The 12,111-nt window shown below is 43.8% G+C and overlaps 1 pseudogene; it reads left to right on the plus strand.

The window, feature by feature from the left end:
• The first annotated feature begins 10,417 nt into the window (after window positions 1–10,417).
• Window positions 10,418–11,503, plus strand: LOC128069666 (dual specificity protein phosphatase 18-like; annotated as a pseudogene).
• Window positions 11,504–12,111: the final 608 nt, after the last annotated feature.

Here is a 12,111-nt window from a genome sequence, read left to right on the forward strand (position 1 = left end):
ATTTAGAAAAGGCAGAGGAACCAGAGATCAAATTGCCAACATCGGCTAGATCATCGAAAAAGCAAGAGAGTTCCAGAAAAACATCTATTTTATTGACTACACCAAAACCTTTGACTGTGTGGATCACAATAAACTGTGGAAAACTCTGAAAGAGATGGGAATACCAGACCACCTGACCTACCTCCTGAGAAATCTGGATGCAGGTCAAGAAGCAACAGTTAGAATTGGACATGGAACAACAGACCGTTTCCAAATTGGGAAAGGAGTACGTCAAGGTATATATTGTCACCCCGCTTATTTAACTTGTATGCAGAATACATCATATGAAATCCCGGGCTGGATGAAGCACAAGGTGGAATCAAGATTGCCAGGAGAAATGTCAGTAACCTCAGATATACAACAGAGAAGGCAATGACACCCCACTCCAGTACTCTTGCCTGGAAAATCCCATGGACGGAGGAGCCTGGAAGGCTGAAGTCCATGGGGTCGCTGAGGGTCGGACACGACTGAGCGAATTCACTTTCACTTTTCACTTTCATACATTGGAGAAGGAAATGGCAACCCACTCCAGTGTTCTTGCCTGGGGAATCCCGGGGACGGGAGAGCCTGGTGGGCTGCCGTCTATGGGGTCGCACAGAGTCAGACACGACTGAAGTGACTTAGTAGCAGCAGCAGATATACAGATGACACCATGCTTACGGTAGAAAGGGAAGAGGAACTAAAGAGCCCCTTGATGAAAGTGAAAGAGGACAGTGAAAAAGCTAGCCTAAAACTCAACATTCAGAAAACTAAGATCATGGCATCTGATCCCATCACTTCATGGCATATAGATGGGGAAACAATGAAAACAGTGACAGATTTTAATTTTTGGGCTCCAAAATCACTGCAGATGCTGAGTGCAGCCATGAAATTAAAAGACACTTGCTCCTTGGAAGAAAAGTTATGACCAACCTGGACAGCATCTTAAAAAACAGAGACATTACTTTGCCAACAATGGTCTGTCTTATCAAAGCTATGGTTTTTCCAGGGGTCATGTATGGATGTGAGAGTTGGACTAAAGAAAGCTGAGCACTGAAGAATTGATGCTTTTGAATTGTGGTGTTGGAGAAGACTCTTGAGAGTCCCTTGGACTGCAAGGAGATCCAACCAGTCCATCCTAAAGGAAATCAGTCCTGAATAGTCATTGGAAGAACTGAAGCTGAAGCTGAAACTCCAGTACTTTGGCCACCTGTTGGGAAGAACTGACTCATTAGAAAAGACCCTGATGCTGGGAAAGATTGAAGGCAAGTGGAGAAGGGGACAAGAGAGGATGAGATAGTTGGATGGCATCACCGACTCGATGGATATGAGTTTGAGCAAGCTCCGGGAGTTGGTAATGGACAGGGAAGGCTGGTGAGGTGCAGTCCATGGGGTCGCAAAGAGTCAAACATGACTGAGCGACTGAACTGAACACTGAATTAGTGAGCACTGAAATAGTGATGTGTCCTTCTGCACTGTTTGGGTCCAGGGAAAGCAAGTCCCCTGTCTTTGATGTCTGCGGTAAGGGTACCCTATGTTCCAGGTTCGAACAACCTGAAATGTAGTAAATATCATGACATTGGGATCATAACTTTGAGGAAATGTTCATTTTAGCCCTGAGTTGATCCAGGTCTGCCTGTCAGAAGGACTTCAGAGTCCTGTGTCCCTACAGACTGCAGTGATCAATGAATGTGGGATGTTGTGTCTGTTTCATTTGTCATGAGGCCTTGGTCTGGGGGAACTGCTCCTGACTGGGGCTGCTGGGCACTGGTGTGCACGAATGGGGCTTTCATCACAGGCACCATATGAAAAGTTGTTGGGAAGCTGTGTGTGTGGTGTCTTTGTGTTCAGGTGACCTATCCACATCTTGGATGTTGTTCTGAGGCAGCTTTGCATTTCCTACATGGGTGTGGGGGCAATATAAGCTGTGCAGCTGGGTACCTGATGAGTGTCATGTGAGTTTCCTATCACTGTTGTACCAAATGACTATAAACTTAGTACCTTAAAACAATGTAAACGTATTACTGTAAAGTTTTATAGGATATAGAAGTCTATCATGGATCTCATGGAGCTAGGATCAAGGTGTCAGTAGGTCTCTCTTCCTTTCTAGGCTTTAGGGGAGGATCCATTTCCTAGCCTCCTACATTCCTTGGCTTGTTGTCTCTCCATCTTTAAAGTCAACAACAGTGGATTGAGTCCATCTCACAGTGCATCACTCTAATCTCTTTTGCCTCCCTCTTCTACTTTTAAGGATTCCTGTGATTGCTTTAGGCCCATCTGGACAATCCAGAATAATCTCCCTATTTTAAGGTCAGCTGATTATCAACATTCATTCCATCTACAATTTTAATTCTCTTTCTCATTTAACATAACATATTCACAGGTTCTGGGGATTAGGTCATGGACATATTTGGAGTGCCATGATTCTGCTTACTGCAGGTACCAGATGGAATGAAGATGCTGTTTCCTGTCCTCTAACCTTCTATGAAGGGGTGTAAATGGAGATGAAAGCCTGCAATGTGTCTTGAATCTGATTGCCAGTTTGAATCTGCAACCACTGCTGTCTCAGTGCCTATTAGAACACAGTTTTGAGAGGGTGGATTTTTACTGGGAACATTACACATGTTCAAGCACAATTTATTAAGTCTCTGAAGGGGTCTGCTATTCTGATAATTGACTAATTTCTTAATTGTGCAGCTCCCAAGATATCTTTCCTTTTCAAAACCTCTGAAGATAATTTTAAGATGCTGGATAATGGGTTCCTGGGACTCTGATAGCTATTCAAATCTCCAAAGCTTTAGGACTTTTCTTGGCCATCAGAAAGAATTGAAAGCTACTGTTTTCTTTTAGAGGAAAAAAAAATATTTTTAACCTGTGTGATATAAATTTTAAATGAAGCTAGTATGCTAAGCTGGGCTGCTGTAAAATGATTTTCATCATTGCACTCATTGTGTCAACCAGATCTTTGGCTCCAAATATGCTGGTCTTGTAAAAATCTTACTTCAGCTGTCAGGGTAATCAAAATGGTTTCAAAAGCTTTCCCTGAATACTGCACTGAAGTAAAATAATAAGATATGCTATCAAATGTCAGACTCTACAGAAGGAAAATACCAGATATAGGCAGCTTTTGCTTTTTTTTTTTTTAAAGTCTATTTTATTAACTTCTTCATTTGCATATAATTTTGAAGAAACTATTCCTGAAATATACAGTTTCAAAGTCAGTTAGGTGGCTTTCAATCCAAAATTGAATTTGGGATGACATAATTAAACACAGAATTATAGAACAATATTTTCTTTATTAAAGTTATCTTTTGATGCCGCAGTTTGTTTTGTGTGATGGGACTTTTATAATGTTGTATTGCGTGTGCAGAGAAAAAAAAATGATGGCTACAGGTTTTATCCTTTAAAATTTTGATACTACAGATTTGCATTTCTAAAACTCTGTGGCGTACAGATGTCTTTAAGCTACATGATCTTATTCTTCTATTAAAGCATACAAATGTTGTTGATGTTGTGGATGACATAGATGTGGAAATGAGGGTAAAATTTTGGAGAGAACTCACTGAGTAGTCAAAGGGTTATGCAGAAAATTGCTCAAAAGAAACTTGTATTTTAAAATATTACCTAGCGAAGTCAAGGTTGAAAACTAAAACAACCCAAGATCATGAGGCTAGATCTTTTTGGAGACATCCTGAGGATAAAAATACCAGATTTGCTGTTGTGTGAGCTGGCTGCTCTAGAGCAGCTGGGGGAGTGTTTTCATCCTCCCCATGTCTCTTCCTCAATGAAAGCCTCTCAACAACCTTCCTGTCTGTCCCAGGCTCCACCTCTGACCACTGCTGTATCCAAACCTCTATTCTTCCCACTCTTGGCGTTGATTCTTGATGTACATTCATCCGTCTTTCTATCCAACAAGGTTTTGTTGAGCACCACTTTATAAAAAGTTAATTATAGAAGAATCAATGAAGTTGGGAATGATACTGATCTGCACTATCTCGTCACTCAGACCTAGGGAAAAAAGGAAATAGATCAACTCACTGATTTCAGGGGTCTGAGTCTTGCCATCTTCATTTGTGCTGACTACTTTTGTGTGTCAAGCACTGGCAGGGTATTAAGATAAAGACATCAATTAGCAAATTGCAAATGAGGACCAATTAATTGGGGTTGAGGATGGGGGAGGTGGGAAGGGAGAGGTTAGGCTAGAAAAAAAGGGACTAGACAAATTTGTGAGGTGATTGGAACTTTCCATCACCATTTCATGTGCTTACTATCTGTTAGTAGCTGCCCTCTCAAATTTCTAGGACATTCTATCACTCTGTAACTAGTAAAGAGACCTTTCCCTTCCAACCTCATTCCCATTCTCCACTGGGGGACCATGACTATCTCTGTCTCCATTCTCTGGATTCAAACTTTTCCATATGTCCTGTCTATATGTCTTCCATCCCACTCTGCTATGGCAGAGTCCTCTTCTAAGGGCCATCTTGCCACTTGATTAACCAGTTAATGAAGATACATAAAAGGGAACATTCATCCTGCAGGCCATATATCACCACTAGTGACTCTAATGGAATTTAGCAGATCCACAGGGCTTTTACTACCAAACACACACACCATGTGACTGGTTACCTTTTAGTAGTCTTGATAGGAACTTTGCCAAAATACTGCTCCCAGTTCAGGAGCAGCCAGTAAATGGCTCTTGTGCAAATTCCTCTACAGTAAATGGCAGGAAGATGGCATACAGCTTTAGCTACAGTGTCTCTCTGCAGTAAGGGACAGTGACTTCAGAAATAGCAATAGCAGAACACATTGCAAAAAATGGCCTCAATACTTTTCAGCTCCTTTCAGCAAGAGATGGAGTCTATTTCCTGGTCCTTGAAACTGAGGCTGACTTGGGGACTTGCTGTGACCAGTGACATCAAGTGAGTTCCAAACTAACGCATCAGGAGGCCGTGCAGCTTCTAGGTTTTTTGTCCTGGGACCTTGTGATCCATGCAATCCTGCTGAGTGATGAAAAGCACATGGGCTGTCACTCCAGCCTACCAACCACCAAACACATGAACGAGACCACATTAGACCATCCAGTCATTAGCTGTTCACCAGCTGCCTCTGGAAGCACACACAAGTCCAGCAGGGATCTACTGAGCTAGCTCTGATCAGAATAACCAGCCAGCTCCCAGAATCATGAGCTAAATACATAGTAGTTGTTTTAATCTACTAGGAACTGCTATGAGCAGTCAAATGAAATGATTGTGATACTATTTTTAAACAGGAAAAATGGGGTGGATTCAGCAGTAGAGTGGAGTGGAATCTATAAAATTTGACTTTGTGACCCAAAGAGGAGAATAAGTGAAGAAAACAGGATATGAAGATGTATGTATCTAAAACTACCCAGAAAGCGCAAATCTCTTGCCAGCATTTGCTATGAAAAATCCAGAGTATTTGAATGAGCCTGAATATCTTTTGATTATTATTATTTAAGTTTATTTGGCTGTGCCAGGTCTTAGTTGTGACACTCGGGATCTACTAGTTGCTTCATGTGGGATCTAGTTCTCTGACCAAGGATCAAACCCAGGTTCCCTGCATTGGGAACATGGAGTCTTAGCCACTGGACCACCAGGAAAGTCCTGGACTGAGTATCTTAAACACACCTACTAGTATGAAGGAAGATAGTCCCAGTTCTAGATGGTACTCAACATAAATGGCACATGTCCCAGTTCACATCAAACTGAGATTTAAAAGTTGTTGATCTTGGTTGATATCTGTTTATAGGTATGATATGCTTAAGGGCAATTTTTTTTTTCCTGAAAAGAGAGGGGGTTCTTTGTTACTTTGTATGACCTGAGTGCAACTGGGAACACACATGGTTCAGTCTCTGAGCAATGTTGTCTTCAAAAGCAGTGTGTGGCAGAAAAACATAATTGACAGCAATTCATATCTGTACTCAGTCTCTTGGAGGAAAAGAAAAGCCAAAAGGGGGAGTACATTAATGCTAACAAAGCTTAAAAGAGCATCTTCTTTCAGTTCAGTTCAGTCGCTCAGTCATGTCTGACTCTTTGCGGCCCCATGGACTGTAGCATGCCAGGCCTCCCTGTCCATCACCAACTCCAGGAGCTTACTCAAACTCATGTCCATCGAGTTGGCGATGCCATCCAACCATCTCATCCTCTGTCATCCCCTTCTCCACTTGCCTTCAATCTTTCCCAGCATCAGGGTCTTTTCCAATGAGTCAGTTCTTCACATCAGGTGGCCAAAGTATTGTAGTTTCAGCTTCAGCCCTTCCAATGAACTATTCAGGACTGATTTCCTTTAGAATGGACTGGTTGGATCTCCTTGCAGTCCAAGGGACTCTCAAGAGTCTTCTCCAACACCACAATTCAAAAGCATCAATTCTTCAGCGCTCAGCTTTCTTTATAGTCCAATTCTCACATCCATACATGACTACTGGAAAAACCATAGCTTTGACCGGATGGACCTTTGTTGGCAAAGTAACATCTCTGCTTTTTAATATGCTGTCTAGGTTGGTCATAGCTTTTCTTCCAAGGAGCAAACATCTTTTAATTTCATGGCTGCACTCACCATCTACAGTGATTTTGGAGTCCCAAAAAACAGAGTCTCTCACTGTTTTCATTGTTTCCCCATCTATTTGCCATGAAGTGAATGGACCAGATGCCATGATCTTAGTTTTCTGAGTGTTGAGTTTTAAGCCAACTTTTTCACTCTCCTCTTTCACTTTCATCAAGAGGCTCTTTAGTTCTTCTTCACTTTCTGCCATAAGGGTGGTGTCATTTGCGTATCTGAGGTTATTGGTATTTCTCCCTGCCATCTTGATTCCAGCTTGTGCTTCATCCAGCCCAGCATTTCGCATGATGTTCTCTGCATGATGCCGGGAGCCAGCGTGAGGAATTCCACCCGTGACAAGGTCATGTGGCAGAGCTCTGATGGCAAGGCTAATCAGACCTCAGGTTTTCCCCCTGGAATTTCCTGAGCATCCACCCCCCAAAAAATAAGAATCTGCCTGCTTTTTCACTCTTCTGATATTCTCTGGAAAAAGTCAAATCAGGGCTTTAGTCTTCTGCATTTGAAAGGGATGTTTCAGCTTAAACCCCCTCTGATAACTCTCTAGCTTGCCTAACAGGTTCCCCCGGACCTCTTACAGCTTGTGAATTGCTTACAGCCCCCCAACCATGAGAGGCACAAAGCTTAAAGCATCTTAAAGATACAGAGCCTTTTCTAAAGAGTTAAAAATCATATTGGTAGAGGGTTTTCACTGTTGACTCAATGACTGCTGCCAGGCCTCCATATTCTTTATCTTTTAGGCACCTGGGAGGATGTTAATCAATGTAAATGGGATATGGAAAAAGATATATAGTAGTTTTGATGTTAGCAACACTAGACTTTTGAGTTAATTACTTTTTCTCTTTGTTATATATCACTGCACTCCTCTTGTGTCCTTGCTATGTAAGAATGTAACTTTATTTAGTGCTTTCTGAGAGGGGCACCAGACTTTGGGAAGATCAACACAAATAAGTCTTCTGGTTGACAAACCCGTATCAGAAGAAAGGCTGTAAAATGTTAATTGGCCCTTTTGGCTGGAAGATGATGTAAATTACCTAAGACTTGTGTATACAACTAGGTACGCAGAGAGAAAAGCCTGGTTTTGATAAGAGTCTGGGCTGCTAACGCTGCATAACTTTGTGTTACCCATTGATCTCCATGTTTTATCAAAAGTATAAAAGGCCTTCTGAACAATAGAGGATGGGGCCAGTCGCTGGACTGGTTTCCCCTGTGTCTCCTCTCTTATTTCTGGCTGAATTCCCATGTGGGGTGTGGAGGCTCACCATGTATGCTTACTTGTCCTGGCTTTTAAAATCCACGTGATGGGGAGCCCAAGGTGGGGCACCCCCCAATATTCAAGAGGATGCCGGTGGCCTAACGTAGATGGTGCAAGCTCCTTGTCTAGAACTTTATTGGCTTCCCACGTAAACCAAGTTATTCAGCCTTCTTTCTCCACTTAATTTTCCTACTACACTATTTCTTCCTAATCTAATCTTATATTTCTATATTAATAAATAAATAAGTTCTCTGCGCCAACGCCGTCCCAGCTTTGAATTCCCTGGATCCACCCTGGCTGGACCCCGGCAGCATATAAGTTAAATAAGCAGAGTGACAATATACAGCTTTGATGTACTCCTTTCCTGATTTTGAACCAGTCTGTTGTTCCATGTCCAGTTCTAACTGTTGCTTCTTGACCTGCATACAGATTTCTCAAGAGGTAGGTCAGGTGGTCTGGTATTCCCATCTCTTTAAGAATTTTCCACAGTTTGTTGTGATCCACACAGTACTTGGGTGCATCTTCTTTAGACATCTTTATTCTTCTCAGTCTTTCTATAATGCCTTGTAGCAGCACTCCTAAGAACTCTCTGGAAGTGGCTCATGAAAATATAAAATGTTCTCTTCCCATTTTCGCTATAGTCTTTGAAAACTTCCATGGAACAAAAAGACATGGCTTTTTGGTCTCTTGACTATGAGTCTCCAGTCAAGTATAGAGCTAAAGATCTCTTTCTTGTCCTGTCATCTAAACTTTCCCCTCATCACTGTGATATTCCCTCATTCATTTACTCTTTCTTTTCCATCCCTATGTTCATGCACAGTGATGTCTTCCTAAAACTAGTGCTCCCAGCATCTGACTCTCTGTGATACATTTGGGCTTCTGGGGTGGGTAATCTATCTTTATTTCTCTAAAAATCATCTCATTTCCCAGATTTCACACTCAATAGGAGAAACTTGACACTTAACTCCCAAGTAAGAGTCCTTCTTTAGAACTAGGGGGAAAGTGGAAAGGGCTGAAATATTCATGTATTAATATATATATGCACATATATATATAGCCTTATGTGATTTTGGATTATTTAAATATGAAATAATGTGATTAAAAACATACTTAAAATATCTCATTTCTAGGACAAAATTTGAAATAATTTGGACCTCCCCAAATGAGAAAAGAAAATAATCACACGTTTAAAGCTGGTGAACTAATTTGAAACGATACTACTGCTGTGGTAGCCGATAAACAGAACTGCATGGTGCTATTCTTTGTCAGTCCTACAGGAAAGTTATTCTTGAATTATAGAAGTTTTAATTATGAAAGATACTCTGGAAAATACCCTAGCTGACTTCGCTATTCTGCCCTCTTGTGGCTTGCTTTTGTGCTTGAGGTACAGCGGAGGGGACTGGGGAAAGCTAAAAGGAGGGTCAGATTTTGAATCTTCATGAGAAAGGGGAGAATCAGACACTGGATGAGCTGCTTCAAGGTCCATGTGACAATGGGCATCACTGTGAAAGGACAAGGGCCACTGTCCCCATTTCTCTGTGGCACGCAGGACCACAATGACGTTTTCAAAACTGGCAACTCTGGGACAAGGAGGGGACGCGGGCAAGGATGTTCCAAGATGTCCATCAGCCATGTCAGCTTTAAGTCTCCCCCTAGTGGCTGCATTAGGAAAGACATCGATGCAAGGAATGTATGTTAGTCGCTCAGTCGTCTGTTGAACTCTTTTCAACCCTACGGACTGAAGCCTGCCAGGTTCCTCTGACCATGGGATTCTCCAGGTGAGAATACCGGAGTGGGTAGCCATTCCCTTCTCCAGGCGAAAGGACTGTGAAAATGGTAGGTGCTGACAAACCAGTCCATGGGGACAGGAGAGGCATCTTTTGAAGGCTTTTATTGATACTTTGGGGTGGGAGGATGTTTTTGAGGGTCTGTGTGAGCAGGAAGAGTTCAATGCAAGAACTTTGAGATGCTGGTGATAATCACCCTGAATTTATGGACAGGCTACTTTGACCTTGGAATTCTCATGCTACCTGTCCACACCAGTATGGTAGCTTTGCTCCTTATTCTCTTGTTGGGCGTCAGCTATTTTACTTAACTCTCTCACCTCTGATTCCTTCCTTGTAGAATGGAGGCAAAGAATCACAAGAGATTTTTGTGAGAATTCAGCATTGCCATGGAGATGGGATGGGCGAGAAGGAGTGGGCTGCGGTGCGGAGCAGACCCTACTTCTCGACTGACTGCTGCAGTCCCTGCATGATCGCAGGGTGGGTAACCAGATGAAGTCAGGCCCAGCAGCTCCAGGACAGGGAGACGAGGCCAGCGTTTCTCCAGAGACCCAGCATGGCCCATTCCTCTCTGCAACAAGGGATCAGTGCTACGGAAACTGGCGCTGTGGGCAGAGGGGATAGTGGCTCCCTGGTCGTGACAGGTCTTCTCTCACCCAGAGACCCAAAGTTGCTACCTAAGTGAACTTACCCTCCCACTTACGTGAGAGTGTGTTCCATGGACACAGCCTAGCAGGAAGATGCAGCCTTTTGATGTCTCACTGGCTGCTGACCCACCAGTTGGATGACAGCATCCCCATGGGCTTTCCTGTTTCAGTTCTGGCAGCCCTCCGTCAGTGGCCTCTCACCATCAGGAGCAGCCTGTACATCAGCAGCAGGGTGGCCGCCAGCAATAAGCTCATGCTTTCCAGCAACCACATCAGCACAGTCCTCAGCGTCTCGGGGGGACGGTGAGCACCTAATCTAAGGACATCCACTACGTGCAAGTGCCTGTGGCTGACACACCTACTTCACAGCTCTGTGACTTCGACCCCACAGCAGACCACATCACAAGGTGGAGAGGAAGCAGGGCCCTACCCTGCCGTGATGTGCTGCTGGCTGAGCCCCTCTGCCACCCCCTGTCTCGCCTATCATGAAGTACCAGGCCATGGCCCTGCTGGACGCCCACACATGGACCAAGTCCTGCCAGCTCATCCTCCAGCCCAAAAATGGCTTTTGGGAACAGCTCATCTACTATGAGTTCCAGCTGTTTGGCAAGAACACCATGACCACAGTCACTTCCCCCATGGACATGATCCCTGACATCTAGGAGAGGGAGGTCTGTCTGGTGGTTCCACAGTGAGCCATTCTGCCAGCCCTGGGGTCAGAAGTAGAGATCTGCCACTGATCCTCCACCAAGATCTCTGCTTAAACATTTTTCTTTTGTTGATACAGAAAAACTAGATGATGCCTTTTGTAAGGGCACCGAAAAAGGAAGAGTACTGTAGCTCTTAATCTTATTGTTCACATTTTTAAAGATTCAGCTTACTAAATGTAAGATAGTGAAGATAAGTTTCCTACCCAGTGAGTGACAGATGCTGAACCATGTGGTGCCCAGGTCAAGGGGACCAGCGCCCAATGCATGTGGCAAACCTGGAATCCTGCAGTCCTCCCCACAGCCAACTAACCCAGGAATGAGTCTGCCACAATCCTGTCTCATTCTTTTGAACCTGAAGCCAGCCTTAAGCATCATGGTGCCTCTCATGCTTCTCACAGTAAGTGCCAGCCTCTTGGGTAAGTAGACTTCAAGCAGTGCTCCAGAAGCCCTGGGGCGCCCCAAGCCAACTCTGCATCCACCTTCAGCCACCAGGGCCCAACTCTGGTTCTCTAGATTGTACTTATGCATAAGATAGTTTTCAAAGGAAGCATTCAGTTGTATAAAATTAAAAAAAAAAAAAAAAAAAAATATATATATATATATATATATATATATATATATATTTAGCACCACTATACATGGCAAGCGCTCCTCCAGCTTTTGATGAAAGATGGCAGTGGTCTCTGTCTCAGGGCATATGTGGAGAGCAGGTCTGGCGTTGGGCCTCAGAGGTTCCTTGCACAGGCCTCGGCCCAGAAGGCTGGAGCTACGGACTGGCCTGGCTGGCCATGAGGGTCCACAGCGGCATGTGCCTGAGGGATGAATGAGTGGGCCCTATCAGTAGACACTGAAATCCAGAGTTGTTCCAACCCTCCAGTTGTGCAAGGATCTGGGTCAAGACCATCTATGCTAACCCATGGGTTTTCAAACAAAAGCACAACTGCCATGTATGGGTTCAGAACCCCGTGGAGGCCAAATTCCCCTTCTCTCCAAACCCACTGCTCTGCCGCTTCCATGAAGTGCCTGCCCATGGGTGTCATTTTAGGATCGAGGGAGACTGATCTCACTTTCTCCATGAATAAACAGACCCACAAATGCCAGGGCGAGTGTGGGGAGGCCCC

The sequence above is a fragment of the Budorcas taxicolor genome, chromosome X (genome assembly GCF_023091745.1).
Source record: "Budorcas taxicolor isolate Tak-1 chromosome X, Takin1.1, whole genome shotgun sequence".
In the NCBI taxonomy this organism is placed as follows: Eukaryota; Metazoa; Chordata; class Mammalia; order Artiodactyla; family Bovidae; genus Budorcas; species Budorcas taxicolor.